Consider the following 26470-nt stretch of genomic DNA (forward strand, 5'->3'; position numbering starts at 1 on the left):
TTGTCATGAGAACATAATTTCTAACCCTTCAAATTCCATGAGGACATTGAAAATGCCAATCCATAAAACAACCACTCAGCTCCTCTATCCATTTTTGAGGTAGTTTTCATGATTTCTGGCTGAATGTCACCAATAGAGGCCAACTGATTATCTAAGACTTTGTCCCTTGTTCTGCTAGAAGTAGGTCTGGAGGATGATCATTATCTCCTGAGCTCCTTCTCCATGTCAGAGCTGCAACTGCCATGGGGTCGCAGTGCCAACACTTCCTTGCCCCTGAACTCTTTCTCCCTCTGCAGTCTTATTCAATTTCAGCCTGCGCTTCTCTAGCCTGTTTGAGTCTCAAGTTCTTTTGCTTGTGGGCCTTGGACTTTGGCTCCTAACAGCTGCTGGATCCCCTGTGACTGACTAGCCCTGTTAGTGGTGACTCCAGTTGAAATGATTTTCAAAAAAGTCTACGTCAAGTTTAAATTTTTTGAGAAAAAATATTGGAAACACAGAAGAGGGAAACAGTATTTATTGAATGATTACTCTTTGTACCACTTTGCAGTGTTCTTTCAAATAAGGTATGTTTTAAACTTTCACAGTAATATATGGGGAGGAATTATAATTCCTTCTTTTTTGGAAATGTAATTAAGGCTCAGAGAAGGCAAATGATTTATTTGTGTTCATCTGGCTAGTAAGTGGAAGAGCTGTTGTAGAAAGTAATAATTGCTTGACATCCAAGTTCCTAAGTTTTCACCTCAGCTGCCTTGCTAAACATTGAAAAGCCCTAATGGAGATTAACTATTGTGCTTGTTTTTAAAATGATTTTGTTTATTTATTTTTTTTGAATGGCAGAGTGACAGAGAGACAGAGAGAGAGAGAGGGAGGGAGAAGAGACCTTCCATCTGCTGGTTCACTTCCCAAATGTCCACAAGAGTTAGAGTGTTACAGCCAAAGCCAGCAGCTGGGAGCTCCATTTGGGTCTCCCACATGGGTAGCAGGAGCCTAAGCATTTTCACCATCATCCACTGCTTCTGTGGCACATTACAGGAAGCTGGAGCAGAAGTGTAGGTTAGCCGGCACTCGATATGGGTTGTGGACATCTCAAGTGGCACTTAACCAACTGCACTACTACATCTGTCTCAAAGCTTCTTTCTTTTGAGGAAGACAGGAAGTCTTTATATTTTTATCTACCTTATCTGGTTATTCATGTGGACTTTGCATCCTAAGTTAAGAATACAGTGATCTCCTGAGAGCGGCAAGATGGCGGAATAGGCAGGGAGCACACTATTAGTCTGGGGGAGAGACAGGTTAATAGAAGTGGAGATACTGTAGGGTCAAGGAAGAGTAGGGGAAGAAACAGCAGAGGAAACTCTTCCGGAACTAGTGATTCACAGTGTACCTGCGTGGAGAGCGTGGGAGCCCAAGTTCGGGACACCAGCGGCAGACTCAACACACCAGCGCTGGAACGCGAGGTGAGCCGAACATCAATAGCCCGAGACACCAGCGGGCAAGCGGAAAGAGCAGGCTAGAGGGAACGAGGCTTGAAACTCCGTGGGGAAAAATTCACCAGGCTAACTAGAAGAGAGAGAGGAAAAAAATTTAAAAAAAAAGTGACCAATACGGACACAAGTTTCTCTCTCTCCGCTCACCTCTCAAAGGCGAGCAAGACAGAGCAGGCGTCATTTTGGACATACGTCATAAGCAGGGCGACCACAGGTCTGCACCGGCCCTGAGCCTAGCAGAAAAACCTGACTCTGGGGGGAGGGGTAAAATAACAGGAGATTAGCATCTAACTTGGCAACCCAGTGGGAGACTGAGGGCAGCACAGATTCCCTGTGTGGTCTTCAGGAAAGAGCTTCCGATCTCTGGCTCCTGTGGGTATATCATTTGCCTGCTAACTACCTCCAATTACGTTCAGCTGTGCGGAATTACTTCCCTTTTGAATCAAAAAAAGAAAGAGAGATTTACCACACCTAACCTGGGAGTGTCATCTTTGACACACCCTCAACCCTGAGGAACCAAACACAGCTCTCAATCCACACTCATCTCAAGCCTCTAAGGCTCCACTGAAAGCAGACAGTCCACTTAATATAGAGCCATAGGGTAACAAGAAAAAACACCACAGTGAAGAAACCAAATATCTCCAACATGCCAAACAACAAACGCAAAAACCAAGCTAACAAGAACAAGGAAGAAACTATGATGCCCCCAAATGAAAAAGATACCCCAATTCAAGATTATGAAGATGATGAGATCGAAGAAATGCAAGAAGCGGATCTCAAAAAATTGATAAGAACATTAAGAAGTTCTCAAAAACAAATTCTTGAACTACAGAAATCCTTCATGGACAAGATAGAAAATGTCTCTCGTGAAAATGAAATATTAAGGAGGAATCAAAATGAAATGAAACAACTAGTGGAACAAGAAACTCTGATAGTGACGAGAAATCATAATGAAATGAAGAATTCAATAGATCAAATGACAAACACATTAGAGAGCCTTAAAAACAGAATGGGCGAAGCAGAAGAGAGAATATCAGACTTAGAAGACAGAGAACAGGAAAGTATACAATCAAACCAATGAAAAGAAGAGGAAATTAGAAATCTAAAAAATATTGTCGGGAATCTACAGGATACTATTCAAAAACCCAACATTCAGGTTCTAGGAGTTCCTGAAGGCATGGAGAGGGAGAAAGGATTAGAAGGCATTTTCAGTGAGATACTAGCAGAAAATTTCCCATGTTTGGAGCAGGACAGAGACATCTTAGTACAGGAAGCTTATAGAACCCCTAATAAACATGACCAAAAGAGATCCTCACCACGACATGTTGTAATCAAACTCACCACAGTGAAACATAAAGAAAAGATTCTAAAAGGTGCAAGAGAGAAACATCAGATTACTCTTAGAGGATCTCCAATTAGACTCACAGCAGACTTCTCATCAGAAACCCTACAAGCTAGAAGGGAATGGCGAGACATAGCCCAGGTACTAAGAGAGAAAAACTGCCAGCCCAGAATACTATATCCTGCAAAGCTCTCATTTGTGAATGAAGGTGAAATTAAGACTTTTCATAGCAAACAGAAACTGAAAGAATTTGTTGCCACTCATCCTGCCCTGCAAAAGATGCTTAAAGATGTGTTACACACAGAAACACAGAAACATGGTCACCAATATGAAAGAAGGTAAAGGAAGGAAACCTCACAGCAAAAGATCACAGGAAGCTCAATTTCTCTTTGACATAGAATTAAACTCTGATGCTCTGTTAAAGCAATGTGTTAAAGTAATCTATTATGTTCTCTTGATGTCTGTTAAATTCTAATTGTTCAAAAACAGCTGAATTTTTATTAAGAGCTATGGGTTATTTAAATATGTGCTTATTTTCAAAGATTTGAATAATCACCTTGTAACAACGATCAAATTTGGTCTATGTTATGTCATGATTTTAAGGAATCTTATTTCAACCAGATATTTTGGATTTTGAGCCTTCTTGGCATTCTTGACAGGCATTCAAAAAATCAAAGTTTCAAACAATCTGGACTCTAAAATTTCCAGTAAATCCTGAACTTTGGTTTTTCCAGTTTGGGCCCAACTGAAAAAATCGAAGGACCTATGTCTCTCATCTTATAGAGACACCAACTAATCAGTCTATTTGGATTATATTAGAAGGACTGTCAAGATGTGATGTGGTACCAGACTTTAAGTTTCTATAATGGAAAATGCTATTAATACAAATGTTTGAGAATTAAAAAGTCTAATGATCTTGTGTTACTAGACATGATAGTTATCTTAATGAGAAAGCCCCAGAGGCCTAAAGGGTTAAATACTTGTAAAATCCTACAGGTGCTTTCAAAAAGACTGTGAAGTAAGCAAGTGCCTCTTGTTGGTTGATGAGTTTATAATTTTAAACATGGCGACTTAAAGTCTTTTGTCATCCATAGTTATATATGATGTGCTGCTCATAAAACTAAAGCGTTGTTGGTTCTGTGTTTAGCTGTCCTCCTATAGGTTCCTATGGACTTTCTCCAGCCACTTTTATTGTACTTTGGGATGGCTCTGTAAACAGATGAAGCCAATAATGTATTAACAGTACCAACTGAGAGAAAGTATGGTTAACTGAGGTTACTAAAAACAAAAAGCAATTCAAATCAATTGGCAATCTACAAAAAGAGTTAAAGATTTTAAAAGCTATTATTAAAATTGCTATATTGGTCTATTATGCTATGTTATATGTGTGTACATATTGTATGTCCACATGGGGAAATTTTATTAAGAGTTTTATTTTAAATGGCTTATAGATAAGATTGTCCATAAATTTAAGCTGCTAAAATCAATCAAAGATACATTTTAATTTGTGTGACCTGAATCTGTGTATCATATGTTTTAAACTTGTTGGTAGAAAGAAACTAAAAACATTTTAGATGGTTGTGCTTAAGTTTACTGGCTAAACAAACTACACCATGTTAGATATTTAAGAGGTGTTTTCAAATACATGATTCTTAAAATTTATAGAAGGCATTGGACCTTCTGGTAAATGTTTTCTTAAGTTGTTATCTAATGGTTGAAACGGTTTGCTAAGTATTCATGTGATATTGCTATTGTCAGCAAGCGATCTAGGACTTGCTCCCTCATTTCTCTATTCTAAGCCCAACTTGTTCTTTTATTTCTCTATTCTCTTCAAGGTAGGAAACTAATTCTATTATGAAGGAATCTGTAGGACGCACAATTTAATCTTTAGACCTTATAAAAGAGATGGCTAACATTTTTCTGTAATAGCATAGCCAAAATAAGAACATAAATAATAATCTCATAGCTAGATTCACTTCGCCATCAGCGAAATATACAGTAAGTAGAAAAAACCTCCCTTTCAGACCAAAGGGAAAGAAAGTTTTAAAGTGAGAATATAATTTTCCTCATGGGCATTGTCTACCTTAGAAAAACTACTACAGAACATGCCTGTGACTATAGACTTGTAGTTCAGGCCACCGAAGATTAGAGATGGGACTTGGGCGCTCCCTTGACTTGCATCCTCTGGTCTGCTTTAACACAAACCAGGAGGAAAAGAAAGCTAGGCATCAGAAGCAATGGGTGGCAGGCCTATTAATGGCTAATCTGTACAGTGATCTGCCCTCAAGGAGACCCAACAGGCCAGTCCACTGCAGTGGCTTTCAATGTGGTAAGCCTGGGCTTCAGCAGAAGTCAGCTTGTGAAGAGCCCTGGCAGCTCTGCCAAGAGTTGGATCACTGGAAATGGACCTGCCCTGGAGTCGAAGGATGCCCAGGTCAGAGCCACAGATCTTATTGGCTCTAAGCTGAAAAGTCCTTCACTCAGCCCAACTTCCAAAGTGACCACTGCAGCTGAGGGGATGGTCAAGTAGGGTCAGCAACATTACAGGCAGAACTGTAAATATCTTGTTAGAGATGCCACCTGCCTTTACCTGGCCAGCTCTCCTCCCAGGCCAGCCAAGTAATGAAAGTCAACAGAGTGCCTTCCCCTAGGAGGTTCACACCTCCCTTAGGACATACCGCATGTGAAGAGATAGATAGGCCTGGGCCTCTGAATTTACAAGGCCTAAAGCCTACCAGATTATTATCAAGCCCCTTCTATCAGGTTCTATTTGCCTCTCAATCAGAAAACTTAATTGTAGCTTAGACAGCACCTTTCTTAGCTCCTCTAATAATGACTCTGTCCTTTGTTCTAGGCCCTGTCTAGTGCACTTGGGCCTCATTCCTTTGTAATCATAACCTCTACTCTACCACCAATGGCTCTACTCCCAACCTGTGTGTACTGATGGTCCTCTTCCCCACTTAATGCTGTATAATTTTTCAAACCTGGTAAATGCCACTCTTAGGATCATTGGTTACTATCCTCACTCTGTCTTTTATGACCTTGTCTAAATATGATCAGAGTCGGCGAACTTGGAAGGCTTCCATAGCCTTGGCAACTCATGACAACAGCCTAGGATGGTTACTGGCACCATAAACTAGAGTGTCAATTTGTTGGGTCAACAACAGGAGCCACTGTGCACTTGCTCCTCATGTGGGATCTCTGTCCTTAATGTGCTGTACATTTTGATTTAATGCTATAACTAGTATTCAAACAGTATGTTTCACTTTGTGTTTCTATGTGGGTGCAAACTGTTGAAATCTTTATACTAAATTGATCTTCTGTATATAAAGAGAATTGAAAATGAATCTTGATGCAAATGGAAGTGGAGAGGGAGTGGGAGAGGGGAGGGTTGCGGGTGGGAGGGAAGTTATGGGAGGGGGAAGCCATTGTAATCCATAAGCTGTACACTGGAAATTTATATTCATTAAATAAAAGTTAAAAAAAAAAAGAATACAGTGATCTCCTTATCAGATCTCTGTTTCTTTAACTCCCAGATACTAAAGTGACTGGTAGGATTTTGACACTGTGAATAGGGAAAGGTTTCCCAGTCCCACTAAACTGGGCCTGTTGTCCACAACTTAGGACAAGGGTCCCCTCTTTTTGGGGTTTGAGGCACAATTTTTTTTGACAGGCAGAGTGGACAGTGAGAGAGAGACAGAGAGAAAGGTCTTCCTTTTGCCGTCGGTTCACCCTCCAATGGCCACTTCGGCCAGCGCCTTGGCTCAATAGGCTAATCCTCCACCTTGCGGCATCAGCACACCGGGTTCTAGTCCCAGTTGTGGCGCCAGATTCTGTCCCGGTTGCCCCCCTTCCAGGCCAGCTCTCTGCTGTGGCCAGGGAGTGCAGTGGAGATGACCTAGAGATGGCTGGACCTGGATACTTCCTCCCGTAATTCCTCCAATTATATGATATCACAATTCATGGAACCTGTGATTTGCTTCCACAAACACTCCTATGATTTCTTGCTATCTCAACTGCTCAACCAGCTTATGAAAACTGAGTTGAAATCTGAAAAAAGAAATCAAGTCTCTTCCTACTTCTGTTAGTCCCAATATTACAACATTAGTGAGTAATCCATTTTGGCCAATCGTAAACATTATATAAATCCTATTTTTACATGTTTTAATTAAGTTGGTATACTGCTCCTCTGCCTAAGTCATGTGAAATCAATTGTTGTGGTAACCACATTTCATGTTACTTGACCATAATGACTATAGGAGAAATGATTAATTTCAAAAAGACTCAGAAGGAAGGCTGTGGCCTAAGCAAGCTGATAATAAATCTATCTACTAGCCTAAGGATGAAGTTGTCAACATATCTCAGGGACTTATCAGCCATCTCAAGGTCAACTCAAGGGTAACTGCAGTGGCAATAATAACATTGAAAACAGGCCGGCGCCGTGGCTTAACAGGCTAATCCTCCGCCTTGTGGCACCGCACACCGGGTTCTAGTCCTGGTTGGGGCGCCGGATTCTATCCTGGTTGCCCCTCTTCCAGGCCAGCTCTCTGCTATGGCCCGGGAAGGCAGTGGAGGATGGCCCAAGTCTGTGGGCCCTGCACCCACATGGGAGACCAGGAGAAGCACCTGGCTTCTGCCTTCGGATCCGCAAGATGTGCCGGCCGCAGCGGCCATTGGAGGGTGAACCAACGGCAAAAAGGAAGACCTTTCTCTCTGTCTCTCTCTCTCTCACTATCCACTCTGCCTGTAAAAAAAAAAAAACACACATTGAAAACAAATTTTAATTTTGTTCTGCCTCTATGTGTTAGACAAAAAAGTAATATTTTCAATGTATGAAGATACCTTTCTCCTGTCTCCATTTCTCTTCTGATTTTCCTTAGGAAAGCTCTAAAAAAAATCTATCTTCTACTACATAATCCATAGACACTCAACAGTGTGTTCAAAACTAAATTTATCATCTAAACTGCAATTAGGGAAAAAAAATGCATGGTCTTATTGTGGCACACATAATGCCCCCAAGTTCCTACTAGACACTTTAAGTGAATATTTTTGGTTCTGCTTGCCCAGCATCACTTTGCACCCTTTTCCCCTGATAACTGCAACTTTTGCCCCCTTCCCCTGCTTGTGGTTTTGATGGGATAGCCAATCACAATACTCTCCCTCAGTCCTGAAGGATTATGCGTGGTGCTCATCATTCAAGGTCCAATCTGGGATTTTACATGCATTCTGAAGGAAAGGAATCCTTACTTCTCTTTGCAGTAGCTAAACTGGGATACTGTAAACCCTGAGCTTTCTGTAATCATACCCTCTCGTTTCCCAACTATGTGGAGGAAGCTCTCCTGCAGTGGAAAAGAGTAAGATCAGCACACAGAGGGAAGTAGAGGAAAGGAAGACAGCAAAAAACAGACTTGATGATTTCAACTCGCTATGCCTGAGACCAGCTCCACCCATGAATTTCCTATTTCAGTCAGCCAATAATTTCCCTTTTATACTTAATCTCCTATGCATTGGCTTCTGACACCTATAATCTAATGTGTTCTGTTGAATATAATCCAAACTCATTGGGACCATGCTTTCCCTTCACTTTCCATGTTCAGCCATATTTTGCTACTCTCTGATTGCTGTGCTCTTTCAATGCTTTGAATTTATTTAGTTTAACCATCACTTGTCTTTAAACATCACTTTGTCTTGAGACAAAGATCATTCACCTGCCATAAGCTCCCATAACATTCTGTGTCTCCCCATAATAAACCTCATCACACATATTGTTTTATCTTTGATGTCTGTCTTCATCACTAGACTGCAAGTTCCATGAGGCCACGGAACTGCATCTGTCTTATTCACTAATGTATCCCCAGCACATAAAATAATGCTCGGCCCAGAGTAGGCATGTAATGAATATTTGGAATGAACAAATAAGCAAATGGATATTTCTCTAGTACTATCTTATTCAAAATTGGAAATTCAAATTCTTGAACCTAGCACTGTAGATCTTTTTAATCAGAAAACGTGAACATGGGATTCAGCAGCTTGTGCTTCAGCAAATGTTTGAGAATTCACTGTTTTACAGCAGAAATTCTCATACTCAACATGGTTGACATTTTGACACAGATAGTTCTTTGTTGTGTAGAAATTCTTCTGTCCATTGTAGGAAGTTTGGATAAGTCCCTGTCCTCTACCTACTAGATTCTAGTACCATTCCCCTGGTTGTGACACTCTAAAGTATCTCTGGCCATGGTCAGGAAGGGGGTACAAAATGCTCCAAATAAGAACCATTGCTTAGTAATAACTAGGGTCCACACTGGTCCAAGCCTAGATCGTGATACATACAAAAGGTGACAGCATATATGTACTTAAATGTTCACGGATCTGTGACAATGTGACCTAGGCTCTTTTACAATTTACAGAATACTTTTATGTAAAGACCAGTTGTTCCCTACAGTAATCCTGAGAGAAAGTAATTATTAGAATATTCATTAGTAATAAAAAAATCACACAGCTCATGGGAATATGATATGACAAAACTAACTGGATCCTAAGCGCCAGAACTGGAACCCAAATCTAAGCCTTTCTTTTTCACAAAGGAAGAGAATTATCTTATTAAATGAGTGATGGAGGTGATATTTCTAGGCTTTAATAGTATCATTGTTCTTAGAACAAATTCAACATCAGCTGAGAAATAATAGTTGCAAGAATACTTAATTAGGTTTTTGGTGTGAAATATGTGCTATGTATCTAAGGTTAAGGTAAATCTAATAGATGCTGGCATAAATTATAATATAAGCTATCATTTGGAAATAAAAGTCTTATGATAATCATCATGAACCTTAGAGACACCAGGAAAATTTGTACTCAAACCAGAGAAGTAAAAAAATAGCACAGTTAAACAAATTCAGGAATGATCTTTCTCCTTCAAATCACATCCCCTTAGTGAGAAAGAGAAACCAGAAGGGAAGGCCTCATCTGAATGAGAGCTATGGAGTACATCCAGAGCACTGGAGAGCCATGGCCCTGCTCTGACCCAGGTCCCTGCAGAACGAAGGCTTGTGCCTTAGGTTCCACTGGAGCAGTGGGTAAAGTCTTCAAAGCCCATGACTTCCAGAGGTGAGCTGGGGATTTCCACAGGCACAGTAATAGACATTGGCTTCTGGGTGAGCCTCCAATCTCCAGTAGCCAACTTGCTGACCTTTGGATGGTCCTACAACATGGCCAAACTTGTTGCAGAACATAAAACTGAAATGCTAAATATAAAGACCAAGGCCAACTCAAAGTCATGATGAGACAAATGACCCCACACCAACCTTTTGATGTCAGTTCTTCTTTTTCCCCTGAGAAGAATTTGAAACCTCTTTCCTCCTCTTTAGAGAGAGCTGTTAATGGTCCTATAAACTGGAGTTTAAATCTGGAAACATTTCTATTCAAGGGAAAGAGCACTGGGCTTAGAGTCAGACGCCTGGTTGTTCAACAGAAAAACCATTCAGCCTCCCTTAACCTCAGATCTGGGTTCTGTTTTTTTTCTCCTATAAAACAAAGAAAATTAGTTATAGGAACCCTAGCATTTCCACCACATCCATAATCCTGCTCTTTACCAGCATCTCAAATTTACAGTTAAGGTACCTACTACTTAGGAGACACCATGGATAAAGTTATAGAATCCAGGATTCATAGAAATCCAGACACAGCTTGAAAGCCTAGCTCTACAGTATTGTGCTAGCTCATGCTGGACAATTCCATGGACCATCCTCACCCTCCACTTCTTCATTTTTTTTTAAGATTTATCTATTTATTTGAAAGGCAGAGTTACACAGAGACAAGGAGAGGCAGAGAGAGAAAGAGAGAAGTCTTCCATCCGATGGTTCACTCCCCAAGTGGCCGCAATGGCCGGAGCTGCCCCAATCCAAAGCCAGGAGCCAGGAGCTGCTTCTGGGTCTCCCAAGCAGGTGCAGGGGCCCAAGGACCTGGGCCATCCTCCACTGCTTTCCCAGGCCATAGCAGAGAACTGGATCAGAAGTGGAGCAGCTGGGTCTTGAACCGGCACCCATACGGGATGCCACCACTTCAGGCCAGGGCGTTAACCCACTGTACCGCAGTGCCGGCCCCTCTTCATTTTTAAAGTAGAGATGATGGGGTGGGCATTGTGAAGCAGGCATTAAGCCCATGCTTGGGATGCCCATAACCCATATCGGAGTGCCTTGTTTGAGTCCTGGCTGCCCTGCTTCCTGTCTTCCTGAAAATACACACCCCAAGAGGTAAAGGTTCAAGTACGTGAGTCCCTGCCATCCACATGGGAGCTATTTTTTAAGATATATTTATTTGAGAGGAAAAGTTACAGACAGAAGGGGAAGAGGGGGAGAGAGAGAGAGAAAGAAAGAGAGAGAGAATCTTCCATTCTCTGGTTCACTCCCGATGGCCATAATAGCTGGAGCTAGGACAATCTGAAGACAGGAGCCAGGAGCCAAGAGCTTCTTCCAGGTCTCTCACATGGGTGCAGGGGCCCAAGCACTTGGGTCATCTTCCAGTTAGCAGAGAGCTAGATTGGAAGTGGAACAGCCAGGACTTGAACCAGCATCCATATGGGATGCCAGGACCATAGGTGGTGGCGCAACCTGCTAAGCCACAGTGCTGTCCCCAACTCATGGGAGATCTTTTTTTTTTTTTGGGGGGGGGAGGCAGGGGGAGTCTTCCATCCGCTGGTTCAATCCCCAAGTGCCCGCAAAAACCAAAGCTGGGCTGATCCGAAGCCAGAAGAATGGAGCCTCTTCCGGGTCTCCCACATGGGCGCAGGGACCCAAGGACTTGGGCTATTTCTACTGCTTTCCACATGGGAGATCTAAATGGAGTTCCAGGCTCCTGGTTTCAGTTTGGCCCAGCCTTGCTTCTGCTGGCATTTGGGAAGTAAACTAGCAGATGGAAGATCAATCTCTCTGTTTCTGTCATTCTACCTTTCAAAAATATATAGAATAGAATAGAATAGAATAGAGTAGAATAGAATAGAGTAGAGTAGAATTAAAATAGAATAGAATGAATGATAATAGTATTCAACTCCTTTTTTATTTTTATTTTTTTTGCCAGAGTGTCTTGGCTTTCCATGCCTGAAATACTCTCATGGGCTTTTCAGCCAGATCCGCATGCCTTAAGGGTTGATTCTGAGACCAGAGTGCTGTTTAGGACATCTGCCATTCTATGAGTCTGCTGTGTATCCCGCTTCTGGCAAAAAAAAAAAAAAAAAAAAACCTAAATGAAAGATCTCCATGAGAGAGATCCCAGTGGAAAGAACAGGTCATCAAAGAAGGAGGTACCTTTCTCTGAAGGGAGGAGAGAACTTCCACTTTGACTACGACCTTGTCTAAATATGATCAGAGTTGGTGAACTCAAAAGGCTACCATAGCCTTGGCAGCTCGTGATAAGAGCCTAGGGTGATTACTGATGCCATAAAGAAGAGTGTCAATTTGTTAAGTCAACAACAGGAGTCACTGTGCACTTACTCCTCATGTAGGATCTCTGTCCTTAATGTGCTGTACATTGTGATTTAATGCTATAACTAGTACTCAAACAGTATTTTTCACTTTGTGTTTCTATGTGGGTGCAAACTGTTGAAATCTTTACTTAATATATGTTAAACTGATCTTCTTTATATAAAGAAAATTGAAAATGAATCTTGATGTGAACAGGAGGGGAGAGGGAGCGGAAAAGGGGAGGGTTGCGGGTGGGAGGGAAGTTATAGGGGGGGAAGCCATTGTAATCCATAAGCTGTACTTTGGAAATTTATATTCATTAAATAAAAGTTAAAAAAAATAGTATTCAAGTCCAAGGACTGCTGTGAATATTAAATGGAATTATGTTTATACACATTCAGCATATAAGAAGTACTCAGTAGATGGTAGCTGTTATTATGTATCTGCAAACTGACACTCAGGAGAATAAAATTAAAGGTTTTTAAATAAAATCCATACCTCATATTATGATAAGGGAATTAGAGGCACTGAAAAATTGACTGGCTTTAAAATATTATTTGTCTGTGCAGAAGAGTTCAGAACTAGGAGATCTCTGAAGGAACACAGGCTATTTCCCTTGTGCCCTCCCTGACCCACACTGGTAGATAGTTAGATTCTGTAATGCACTGTTTTCTGCTAATTTGGTTAGAGATAGGGAAATTGTGAATGATAGAAAAAAATGTAGAGCCACCAGTTCTATGTAGCTACCAAGCACTTGAAATGTGGCTAGTCCAAGTTGCAATGTGTTGTCAGTATAAAATATACACAGGATTTCAGGCTTCATCCTTGAAAAAGTATGTGAAATATTTATTAATTCTTATGCTGAATATACATTGAAATGATAAAACTAAGTAAATAAAATATTAAAAATTAATTTCATGTGCCTTTTTTTACTGTGACTAGTAAAAAATTTTAGGTAACATATGCAGCTTATATTATATTTATATTGTATAGTGCTTATATTGTATAGTGTATAGTGTATATTGAATAGTACAATACAATTTATATTGTATAGTATATGGTATACAGAGGGGAAGTATATAAACACACATGCATATCCACACAGATGTGTGCTTACATATACTTACACACATGCACACACACACACAAAGAGAGAATAAAAGGAAGCCCAGGAATGTAGCATGTTGAAAAACCATCAGTCCACAAGGAAGGGTACAGGCTAGATGATGTCAACATGAACACCATTTTGATATCTTTAAATGAGCATCATATAAAGAGAGGAAATCACTAAAATGTATTTTATGTTAGTGAAAAAAGCTTAAAAAGTACGTGTCCCTTATGCCTTTTACATATTTTGCTTTGTAATAATTGAGAGACAAAAGAAGCTGTACATTTTTTATCTGTTTCCATGGAATTAATAGTTTTTTTTTAAGTTCTTTTTTTTAACTTTTATTTAATGAATATAAATTTTGAAAGTACAACTTTTGGATTATAGCGGTTTCCCCCCCATGACCACCCTCCCACCCACAAACCATCCATCTCCTACTCCCTCTCCCATCCCATTCTTCATTAAGATTCATTTTTAATTATCTTTATTTACAGAAGATCAACTTAGTATATACTAAGTAAAGATTTCAACAGATTGCACCCACACAGACACAAAAAGTGTAAAGTACTGTTTGAATACTAATAGTTTTTAATCTCATAGAACATCTTGTCCTCTTGGTCAGTAAATAGCTGGGAAGACATAAAAATAAGGAAAGGACACCCTCTGCAGGTTACTTAGTAGTATTAAAAAAAAAAATGGGCACTGTACTCAGGGAGTCCTGCCTGCATGCTGACTTTGTGAGGTGTTTTTCAATTTGCTTAAGAATATCAGTTATACCTGGGAGTGTCATCCTTGACACACCCTCAACCCTGAGGAACCAAACACAGCTCTCAGTCCACACTCATCTCAAGCCTCTAAGGCTCCACTGAAAGCAGACAGTCCACTTAATATAGAGCCATAGTGTAACAAGAAAAAACACCACAGTGAAGAAACCAAATATCTCCAACATGCCAAACAACAAACGCAAAAACCAAGCTAACAAGAACAAGGAAGAAACTATGACGCCCCCAAATGAAAAAGACACCCCAATTCAAGATTATGAAGATGATGAGATCAAAGAAATGCAAGAAGCGGATCTCAAAAAATTGATAAGAACATTAAGAAGTTCTCAAAAACAAATTCTTGAACTACAGAAATCCTTCATGGACAAGATAGAAAATCTCTCTCGCGAAAGTGAAGTGTTAAGGAGGAATCAAAATGAAATGAAACAACTAGTGGAACAAGAAACTCTAATAGTGACTAGAAATCATAATGAAATGAAGAGTTCAATAGATCAAATGACAAACACATTAGAGAGCCTTAAAAACAGAATGGGCGAAGCAGAAGAGAGAATATCAGACTTAGAAGACAGAGAACAGGAAAGGAAACAGGCAAACCAAAGAAAAGAAGAAGAAATTAGAAATCTAAAAAATATTGTCGGGAATCTACAGGATACTATTAAAAAACCCAACATTTGGGTTCTAGGAGTTCCTGAAGGCATGGAGAGGGAGAAAGGATTAGAAGGCATTTTCAGTGAGATACTAGCAGAAAACTTCCCAGGTTTGGAGAAGGACAGAGGCATCTTAGTACAGGAAGCTTATAGAACCCCTAATAAACATGACCAAAAGAGATCCTCACCACGACATGTTGTAATCAAACTCACCACAGTGAAACATAAAGAAAAGATTCTAAAAGGTGCAAGAGAGAAACGTCAGATCACTCTTAGAGGATCTCCAATTAGACTCACAGCAGACTTCTCATCAGAAACCCTACAAGCTAGAAGGAAATGGCGAGACATAGCCCAGGTACTAAGAGAGAAAAACTGCCAGCCCAGAATACTATATCCTGCAAAGCTCTCATTTGTGAATGAAGGTGAAATTAAGACTTTTCATAGCAAACAGAAACTGAAAGAATTTGTTGCCACTCATCCTGCCCTGCAAAAGATGCTTAAAGATGTCTTACACACAGAAACACAGAAACATGGTCACCAATATGAAAGAAGGTAAAGGAAGGAAACCTCATAGCAAAAGATCACAGGAAGCTCAATTTCTCTTTGACATAGAATTAAACTCTGATGCTCTGTTAAAGCAATGTGTTAAAGTAATCTATTATGTTCTCTTGATGTCTGTTAAATTCTAATTGTTCAAAAACAGCTGAATTTTTATTAAGAGCTATGGGTTATTTAAATATGTGCTTATTTTCAAAGATTTGAATAATCACCTTGTAACAATGATCAAATTTGGTCTATGTTATGTCATGATTTTAAGAAATCTTATTTCAACCAGATATTTTGGATTTTGAGCCTTCTTGGCATTCTTGACAGGCATTCAAAAAATCAAAGTTTCAAACAATCTGGTCTCTAAAATTTCCAGTAAATCCTGGACTTTGGTTTTTCCAGTTTGGGCCCAACTGAAAAAATCGAAGGACCTATGTCTCTCATCTTATAGAGACACCAACTAATCAGGCTATTTGGAGTATATTAGAAGGACTGTCAAGATGTGATATGGTACCAGACTTTAAGTTTCTATAATGGAAAATGCTATTAATACAAATGTTTGAGAATTAAAAAGTCTAATGAGCTTGTGTTACTAGACATGATAGTTATCTTAATGAGAAAGCCCCAGAGGCTTAAAGGGTTAAATACTTGTAAAATCCTACAGGTGCTTTCAAAAATACTGTGAAGTAAGCAAGTGCCTCTTGTTGGTTGATGAGTTTATAATTTTAAACATGGCGACTTAAAGTCTTTTGTCATCCACAGTTATATATGATCTGCTGCTCATAAAACTAAAGCGTTGTTGGTTCTGTGTTTAGCTGTCCTCCTATAGGTTCCTATGGACTTTCTCCAGCCACTTTTATTGTATTCAGTACTTTGGGATGGCTCTGTAAACAGATGAAGCCAATAATGTATTAACAGTACCAACTGAGAGAAAGTATGGTTAACTGAGGTTACTAAAAAGAAAAAGCAATTCAAATCAATTGGCAATCTACAAAAAGAGTTAATGATTTTAAAAGCTATTATTAAAATTGCTATATTGGTCTATTATGCTATATTATATGTGTGTACATATTGTATGTCCACATGGGGAAATTTTATTAAGAGTTTTATTTTAAATGGCTTATAGATAAGATTGTCCATAAATTTAAGCTGCTAAAATCAATCAAAGATACATTTTAATTTGTGGGACCTGAATCTGTGTATCATATGTTTTAGACTTGTTGGTAGAAAGAAACTAAAAACATTTTAGATGGTTGTGCTTAAGTTTACTGGCTAAACAAACTACACCATGTTAGATATTTAAGAGGTGTTTTCAAATACATGACTCTTAAAATTTATAGAAGGCATTGGACCTTCTAGTAAATGTTTTCTTAAGTTGTTATCTAATGGTTGAAACGGTTTGCTAAGTATTCATGTGATATTGCTATTGTCAGCAAGCGATCTAGGACTTGCTCCCTCATTTCTCTATTCTAAGCCCAACTTGTTCTTTCATTTCTCTATTCTCTTCAAGGTAGGAAACTAATTCTATTATGAAGGAATCTGTAGGATGCACAATTTAATCTTTAGACCTTATAAAAGAGATGGCTAACATTTTTCTGCAATAGCATAGCCAAAATAAGAAATCAAATAATAATCTCATAGCTAGATTCACTTCGCCACCAGCGAAGTATACAGTAAGTAGAAAAAACCTCCCTTTCAGACCAAAGGGAAAGAAAGTTTTAAAGTGAGAATATAATTTTCCTCATGGGCATTGTCTACCTTAGAAAAACTACTACAGAACATGCCTGTGACTATAGACTTGTAGTTCAGGCCACCGAAGATTAGAGATGGGAAACGGGCACTCCCTTGACTTGCATCCTCTGGTCTGCTTTAACACAAACCAGGAGGAAAAGAAAGCTCGGCATCAGAAGCAATGGGTGGCAGGCCTATTAATGGCTGATCTGTACAGTGATCTGCCCTCAAGGAGACCCAACAGGCCAGTCCACTGCAGTGGCTTTCAATGTGGTAAGCCTGGGCTTCAGCAGAAGTCAGCTTGTGAAGAGCCCTGGCAGCTCTGCCAAGAGTTGGATCACTGGAAATGGACCTGCCCTGGAGTCGAAGGATGCCCAGGTCAGAGCCACAGATCTTATTGGCTCTAAGCTGAAAAGCCCTTCACTCAGCCCAACTTCCAAAGTGACCACTGCAGCTGAGGGGATGGTCAAGTAGGGTCAGCAACATTGCAGGCAGAACTGTAAATATCTTGTTAGAGATGCCACCTGCCTTTACCTGGCCAGCTCTCCTCCCAGGCCAGCCAAGTAATGAAAGTCAACAGAGTGCCTTCCCCTAGGAGGTTCACACCTCCCTTAGGATATACCCCATGTGAAGAGATAGATAGGTCTGGGCCTCTTAACTTACAAGGCCTAAAGCCCAACAGATTATTATCAAGCCCCTTCTATCAGGTTCTATTTGCCTCTCAATCAGAAAACTTAATTGTAGCTTAGACAGCACCTTTCTTAGCTCCTCTAATAATGACTCTGTCCTTTGTTCTAGGCCCTGTCTAGTGCACTTGGGCCTCATTCCTTTGTAATCATAACCTCTACTCTACCACCAATGGCTCTACTCCCAACATGTGTGTACTGATGGTCCTCTTCCCCACTTAATGCTGTATAATTGTTCAAACCTGGTAAATGCCACTCTTAGGATCATTGGTTACTATCCTCACTCTGTCTTTTATGACCTTGTCTAAATATGATCAGAGTCGGCGAACTTGGAAGGCTTCCATAGCCTTGGCAACTCATGACAACAGCCTAGGATGGTTACTGGCACCATAAACTAGAGTGTCAATTTGTTGGGTCAACAACAGGAGCCACTGTGCACTTGCTCCTCATGTGGGATCTCTGTCCTTAATGTGCTGTACATTGTGATTTAATGCTATAACTAGTACTCCAACAGTATGTTTCACTTTGTGTTTCTATGTGGGTGCAAACTGTTGAAATCTTTATACTAAATTGATCTTCTGTATATAAAGAGAATTGAAAATGAATCTTGATGCAAATGGAAGGGGAGAGGGAGCGGGAGAGGGGAGGGTTGCGGGTGGGAGGGAAGTTATGGGGGGGGGGGGGGGAGCCATTGTAATCCATAAGCTGTACACTGGAAATTTATATTCATTAAATAAAAGTTAAAAAAAAAAACATAAAAAAAAAAGAATATCAGTTATATAACTTTATATAACTTTAAAAAGGGTCACACTGTGGCACAGCGGGTAAAGCTGCCACCTGCAGTGTCGGCATCCCATGTGGGTGCCAGTTCAAGTCCCAGCTGCTCCACTTCTGATCCAGCTCTCTGCTATGGCCTGGAAAAGCAGTAGAAGATGGCCCAAGTCCTTGGGCCCCTGCACCCATGTGGGAGACCCGGAAGAAACTCCTGGCTCCTGGTTTCGGATCAGCACAGCTCTGGCCAAGTAGGGAGTAAATCAGCAGATGGAAGACTCTCTCTCTCTCTCTCTCTCTCTCTCTATCTCTCTGTAACTCTGACTTTCAAATAGACAAATAAATAAATCTTTAAAAAAAAAAAAAAAAAGGACCACACTGTTCTCCTGCCTTGTTGTATTGCTTAATTGAGCATAAGAATTGAGGCAATAGAAAATTTGGGGTTCATGCACAAGCTGGGATGTGAGGGTAATGAGCCAAGTATTATGGAAAACTATGGTTTGTAGGTATAATTATATAGTCCTTTTTTCTCAAGTTATTTTTTTCTAACCTTGAATTTATTTTATTTACCCCTGTGAAGTAGGTAGGGCAAGTATGAGAGGAGACTGAGTGCTAAATTTTTAGGCCAAAGACTGATGATGTTAATACAAGTTGTTGGGGCTGGCGCCGTGGTGCAGTGGGTTAACACCCTAGCCGGAAGCGCTGGCATCCTATATGGGCACTGGTTTGAGACCTGGCTGCTCCACTTCCAATCCAGCTCTCTGCTGTGACCTGGGAAAGCAGTAGAAGATGGCTCAAGTCCTTGGGCCTCTGCACCCGCATGGGAGACTGGGAAGAGGCTCCTGGCTCCTGGCTTCAGATCAGCGCAGCTCCGGCCATTGTGGCCAATTGGGGAGTGAACCAAGGGATGGAAGACTCTCTCTCTCTCTCTCTCTCTCTCTTTCTCTCTCTCTTTCTCTGCCTCTCCTCTCTCTGTGTAACTCTTTCAAATAAATAGATAAATCTTTAAAAAATACAAATTGTGCACTCACTGTAGAGCTTGAGCACATCAGTTTACTGTTCTGAGACACTTTCCTCATCTGTTGAATGAGAAGAATACCTGTGCTGCCTACCCCTCAGGGTTGTTGTGAGAGTCAAATGAGAACGTATGTGAAAGATCTGTAAACGGTAAATCACTCTATTCATGGTCAAAAAAAGAAAAAGAAACAAAAATAGGCACAGTAAAGTTCTGTAAAGATAATGCAGAATGAATTAATAAATGAGTTACATATCATATATTATATTTACTACTTTCAGTATTGAATCGATAGTGATGAAAATTAAGGCAAAGAAACATGTTCGGTAAAGTAGAACCTACAATTGGATCATATCTTTCTTCTCTCCCTCCTGGCCTCTTTCCCTGCTTCCTTCCTTCTGCCGTGATCTCCTTCCTTCCTTTTGCTTCCATCCTTCTCCCCTCCCTCCTTTCCTCGATCTCTTCCATCCATATTTTTCTTTCCTTCACTCTTTGAACAGCTTGGACGTACCTTTTGCTAAGACCTATGAAAACTAAAAGCTCAAGGTCAAACTCAGAGTAAATATTTATGTTGTTCACTTCTATATAGTGTCTTTATGAAGCTAATACTACATTCAGGTTTCTAAGTCAAACCTATCAAATAAGATTAGAAAAAACACTGCCTCAAACATTCACTAGCTACAAACATAATGCTGTCAAATTCGGTTTATAAACAGTCTCCATTTTAGGAAGGGGTTATCTTCCCAAAGGTAATCAATATGCTCATGTTTATAACTGGAAATTTTTTCTCACTTCTCATGGGCCAGTTTACAAATATGCAAATACATACTAATATTGAGCTATACTACATCTAAGGAAGACTACTAACAACATGAATATTTCTACTCTATCCAACAATAATACTCATTTTTAACAGTGTTTTCATGGGAAAAGACAAATTCTGGCCTGCCTTGAGTTCTTGGGAGACAATTCTTTCTTTTCCATGTAGTATGAGATACCCCTGGAGGACCCATGCCATATACCCCTAGGACCAGTATCATGTTAGCTATCTATGTTGTGAAAAGAATGCTAACTCATTGGGACAATCATGCTCAAGATTTCTGAACTGGAGAACAAAGTTCACAGTAAAAGAATTAGAGAAGGCAATGGGAATTCTCCCTGCCTCCTTCACACACACACACACTCTCTCTTTTCTGTGTCACCAAAACTCATTACATAAATTATAGACTAAGACTGTCTATAACAAAAATAATAACAGGGCTTCCATGACCTCAAAAAATACAGCACTCTGTTGTGGAATATATTTCCTATTAGAATTTTTATTATTTGCAGCATAATTTATTTTTAAGCCAATTTAAATCCTTTTACCTATTAAATAAAAGTAGCATGGCTAAATTAAACTTTGCAGTATGTGAAAAATACTTAAGGAGAGCTTATGGGAGGGATTTTAGAAGAAGCTGGAGATTATGGGTTTTTTTTTTACATGAAAAATATATATTCAAGCTTGTAAACTTGTGTGCTGTTTGTTGAATATGGATTACATAGTTTAAAATAAATCCTTAAAGGAAAACAAAAAGGAGAAAATGATAGCATTTATCATTTACTTTTTATTATGCTTATATTAAACTCTTTAATCAATAGTATTTACAACAGCCTAAATTGTGTGTTTAGTTAAACACCATCTCTCAAAGTTAAGTTGCTGGACTAATAATAGCTAGGTTGATCAGAATTATTAGAACATAAGTGAAAAATATTTGCAGTTCTTCTCTCTTCTGAGTGCACAGACATGAAGTGCAACACTTTTGAGAAATATGATCACTTTTTCATGCTTAGTGGTTCAATGGGGAAGCTCTTATTCATTTACTTGACTTTATAGATCAAAACACAACCAGAATCCCCTTCTTCAGAAGTTGAGTTTAACTTTAGTTATAACCTCTGCATTATTTGAGATGTGATATACAGAAATCTCTTGGTATTGTAGAGTGTGACGACTGAGAAAATGACCTTTAGGTAGGTCCTGCTCAAGCAATTTAAGCAATTTAGGAGGTATGTGACTTAAGGCAGATATCTTCGTTAAAAAAAAAAAAAGATTTATCTATTCATTTATTTATTTGAAAGGCAGAGTTACAGAGAGACAGAGGCAGAGAGGTCTTCCATCTGCTGGTTCACTCCCCAGATGGCTGCAATGGCTGGAGCTATTCTGATCCAAAACCAGGAGCTAGGAGCTTCCTCTGGGTCTTCCACACAGGTGCAGGGGCCCAAGGACTTGGCCCATGTTCTACTGCTTTCCCAGGCCATAACTGAGAGCTGGATCAGAAGTGGAACAACCATATGGGATTACCGGCACTGCAGGTGGAGGTTTAACCTGCTATGCCACAGTGTCAGTCCCAAGGCAGGTATCTTAATCTCTCACCTTCCTCACCCAAATATTGGGGTTCATTCATTTGTTGAATACTTACCTTGTGCCATGCACATTCTTAAAATTGGGAAGATAATAATAAAGGACATATTTGTTGCAAACTGTCAGAAAGATTACAATCCAATTGGTAGAGGCAACAATTTTAATTAAGTGAAAATTTTCAGAGTATAAGGTTTTAAGATAAAAATTATAAAACAAGATGATATGGGGGCAAGTGTTGCAGTGCAATGGGTTAAGCTACCTCTTGCAATATCAGCATCCCTTATCAGTATGCTAAAGTCCCAGATACTCTATCTTACTTCCTACTATGTGCCTGGAAGGGAGTGGAAGACGGTTCAAGTGCTTGGGCTCCTACCATACATGTAGGAGACTAGGATGGAGTACCTGGTTCTTGGTTTCAGCCTAACTTAGACTCAGCTTTTGCAACCATTTGGGGAATGAACTAGAAGATGGATGATCTCTCTCTCTCTCTCCCTCCCTCCCTCTCTCCCCCCTCCTTCATCCCTCCTTTCCCCATTCCCTCCCTCCCTCTCTGTCACTCTGCCTTTCAAATAAATAAATCTTCAAAAATGAATAAATAAAACAAGTCAATATCAGAAAGATACTGAGGACGTTTTTCTTTAAGTAGATAGACATGTCAAAAGTCCCCTCTCTGAGGAGGTGAGATTTAAACTGGGACCTGAATGACAAGGAGCTTCCACACATGCTGAAGTTTGGGAGAAGAGTGTTTAGTAGAGGCAGAAGGAGCAGCTGGAGAAAAAGCTCTTTGAAGGGAATGAACCTGGCATGTTCTAAGAACACAAAAAGAGTAGTGCAGTGAGTGTGGCTTTGGCAGAGTGAGGGGCAAAGCTACAGCCAAGAAGTAAGCAGGAACTGAGATCATGCTGGGCCTTAGGGATCCCAATAGAGTTTGGGTTTGTTTGTTTTTTTTTTAATTTTATCTTTTTAAGGTTTAAAAGTCAACTTCATTGAGGTACAATTTACATATAGTAAAATCTACATGTTTTAATAAAACTGGTTTCATTAGTTTTGACAAATGTTTGTATTCACAAACCGTCAACCCAAACAAGATAGAAATATTGATATTGCTCAAGAAAATCTTCTTGAAAACAATCTGTATTTAAAAATTAAATAAATTTGGAAGTGCAAACATTCAGACAAAAATGAAGAAAAAGTTATGCCATCTTGGAAGCAGAGAATTTATAAAATTTATTTTTTGTCATTAAATTTTGATAGTTTAAGATGCTGAAGTTTTAAAGAATGAATATATATACATTAAAGAAATCTATCTGATGAAAATATACTTTTTTGTTTTAGTTTAATACTCCTTTTCCTTCAAATGTATTATTATTTTAATATACTAGCTTAAAAACTTTGTGAACCTAATTTTTGCTTATATATTGAAATGGTTAGATTTAAAAGGTTAGTACTATTCTTTGCAGAATATCTAGAAATCATACTTCCAAATGGAATATTATCTGTTTGAAATAGAGACCTTGAGATCTGATTTCTTTAATAGCAGGCACTTTTTAAAAATTTAAATTTTAGATTAACATGTAATTCTTGCACATTTTTAAGACTAAAATGCAAACTTTCAACAATTTGTATACACACACACACACACACACATACAAAATAGCTTAACTGACCGCACCACACAACCAGGCTTACTATTTCCTTATCTTTTGTTTGGAACCTACCAGCTCCTCTGATCTAGTTGTACAGAGAAACCGAAAGACTCTATCAAAAGACTTAGAACTGAATTAAGGAAAGGAGAGAGGAAGGAATATCATTATATTTTTAGAACTATATTGAGTCTGTTAAAAACTGATTAAAAATTTTAAAAAATCAAGATCTTAAAAAAACTGAATTCAGTGAAGCTGCAGAATACAAAATGAATACTCAAAAATTATTTGCCTTTTTGTACAGCAACAACAAACTCACTGAGAAAGAAGTTATAACAGAAATGTTATTCACGATAGCTTCAAAAATAAATTAATTAGGTACTTTGGAATAAATTTACCTAAGTATATGAAAGACCTTTCCAATGAAAATTATAAAATATTTATGAAAGAAATTGAACAAGACACAAAAAATGGAAAGGTCTCCCACTTTCATGGATTAATATTATTAAAATATTCATATTACCTGAAGCAATTTACAGATTCAGTACAATCCTCATGAAGATAATCAATGACATTCTTCACAGAACCAGAAAAAAATCCTAAAATTCGTATGGAAACCTAGAAGAACCCAAATAGCCAAAATAATCTTGAACAACAAGAGTAAACCCAGAGGCCTCATGATAACAGGCTTCAAGACACACTATAGAGGTAGAATAGCTTAAACTGTGTGGTTTTTATTTTAAATGTAATACAAGGCATTAGATGGTTTTCATTGGGTGGCTGTCAGAAAACAAGATAATGTGCATGAAGTGATCACCATAATGTGCACAGAGCGAACACCCAGGGCCATGGCAGCACCACCATTTTTAACATATAATACTGTGAAAACCCAAAAGTATTCATTATTATAGAATTCAAGGTCAGGTTACTACATGATTGACAAAGTAAGGATAGGGCCTAAGGAGAGAATGGGAGTCATTTGCCAATCCAACTGGCCAAGTTCTCATTATTGTGGAGCATGCATTACTATACTATTATCTTTCTTATCACTATTATCATTTTTACCAACAGCATTATCATCAATGAACTTGAAGTCAAATCTCAGGCTAGCACAGTTCATTAAGTGAAGTGGTGGCCTGCCTATGGCAAAGTGAATCCAAAGGAGCAATAGTAAATGCTGTGATCACTATAAAATGACATCAACATCCATTAATTTCCCAGAGTGTCATCAGATGATTGCCCGTTCTATTTGTCAAGCTGAGTGAGAATCCTCCTACCCATTCCTCAGAGCTGGTGGGCAGCAAATATTTACTGGAGTGTGAACATCAAGAAGTGCATTTCAGGCTGGAGCTCACAGGGGTGTGCCAAGGGTTTTTCCTGGCATCACTTTATCATCTGGGCCCCTCCTTCTGTAAGAACACTATATAAAGCAATTCTTACTCCATGGATCATTTAGTTTACTAAATCATGGTTTATTTTTTCCTCAGGATATCACATTGCTATTTTAGAGTTAGTTTTCAAAGGTCTTAAATGGCTTGGCTCAAAACTGTTTTTGTATTAAGGGAAGGAACTGGTGTCCCAGAGTTTCAATCAGCACCTTAACAAATAGACAACTGACCTCCCATGGAGCGCCTGGAGATGGCCAGCAGCACTGGTTAGCTAAGAGAATTCCAAAATTCACTTTTCTTTTCTACATTTTTCCTACTCTTTTTTTAAAAAAAAAATTTATTTATTTATTTATTTATTTGAAAGACAGAGTTACAGAGAGGCAGAGGCAGAGAGAGAGAGAGAAAGTCTTCCATCTGCTGCTTCACTCCACAGATGGCCGCAATGGCCAGAGCTGTGCCAGTCCAAAGCCAAGAGCCAGGAGCTTCTTGTTTCCCACATGGGTGCAGGGGCCCGAGGACTTGGGCCATGTTCTACTGCTTTCCCAGGAAATAGCAGAGAGCTGAATCAGAAGAGGAGCAACTGGGTCTTGAAACAGCACCCATTTGGGATGCCGGAGCCACAGGCAGAGAATTAACCTACTGCGCCACAGAGCTGACCCCTAAACATTTTTGATGGATAGACTTTAAGTGTATTTTACATGTTGGATGGCTGCTGAAACAAGGTGCAAGGGTCTTTATTTTCTCATTTATTTTGTTTATTCATAACCAACAATCACTTTGAGCATAGTACACTGATATCAACAATAGCTTCAAACATAAACCACTTCCATTACATCCCTCCAGTCTTCAAGTTTCCTATAAGCACACGTTTTGGCCCAACTGTTTCTGGCTCTTAGTTGTCATTTTCTGCTGCTGTCAGGAGGTCTGACTGCTCGTAGTTGGTGCATTCCCACACCTGTTCTCATTTGGTTGGTGTGAGAAACTAGACTATAAAATTTATGGGGACTGTGTGGCATTATTTTACAATTTTCAGTTCAAAAGGCCCTGGGTAACAGCCAAGGAGATTCCATATCTCATATGAGAAGAAAGCATATGGGCTTAGAAACATTTTTTGCTGTTTTTTTCCTTTTTCATATATTATTTTTGACAACATATGAGAGTTATGAACCTTTTGAGACAAATGACTATGCAAGTTCTCAACACATTCCCTGTCATCTCTGATTTCCAAATCCGAAGTAAACTTTCCGTTCATCTCAGAAAAATAAATTCTGCTGTTACTGTAGTTTCCTAATTTGTCAAAAAAAAATCACTACAAGGGGAAAAGATTTAAGGCAGGGCCCTATATAAGGCCCGTGAAATCATTCTGTCTTGGCTCTGCCAAGGCAACTGCCTGCAGGACTCAAAATTAAATAAATCTATAGCAGGGGCTAATTTTTAAGTTGATACCTTCATATAACCCATGAGTGAT

The 26470-nt window shown here is 39.3% G+C and overlaps 1 protein-coding gene and 1 pseudogene across 3 annotated transcripts in view; both read right to left on the minus strand.

Annotated features, from left to right (window-relative positions):
- Window positions 1–26470, minus strand: part of MAP3K7CL (MAP3K7 C-terminal like) — a 133256-nt gene that overhangs the window by 88343 nt on the left and 18443 nt on the right. Inside the window, exon 1 of one of the 3 annotated variants that reach the window (XM_062175780.1) lies at window positions 24138–24194. The exons of the other annotated variants lie outside the window; for them this stretch is intronic. The gene's annotated coding sequence lies outside the window, so the exon portion shown is untranslated. Of the gene's footprint in view, window positions 1–24137; window positions 24195–26470 lie in introns of those variants that run through there. 3 annotated transcript variants of the gene reach the window in all.
- Window positions 85–24734, minus strand: LOC133777063 (V-type proton ATPase subunit G 1-like; annotated as a pseudogene).

This window comes from Lepus europaeus, chromosome 2 (assembly GCF_033115175.1).
Source record: "Lepus europaeus isolate LE1 chromosome 2, mLepTim1.pri, whole genome shotgun sequence".
NCBI lineage: Eukaryota > Metazoa > Chordata > Mammalia > Lagomorpha > Leporidae > Lepus > Lepus europaeus.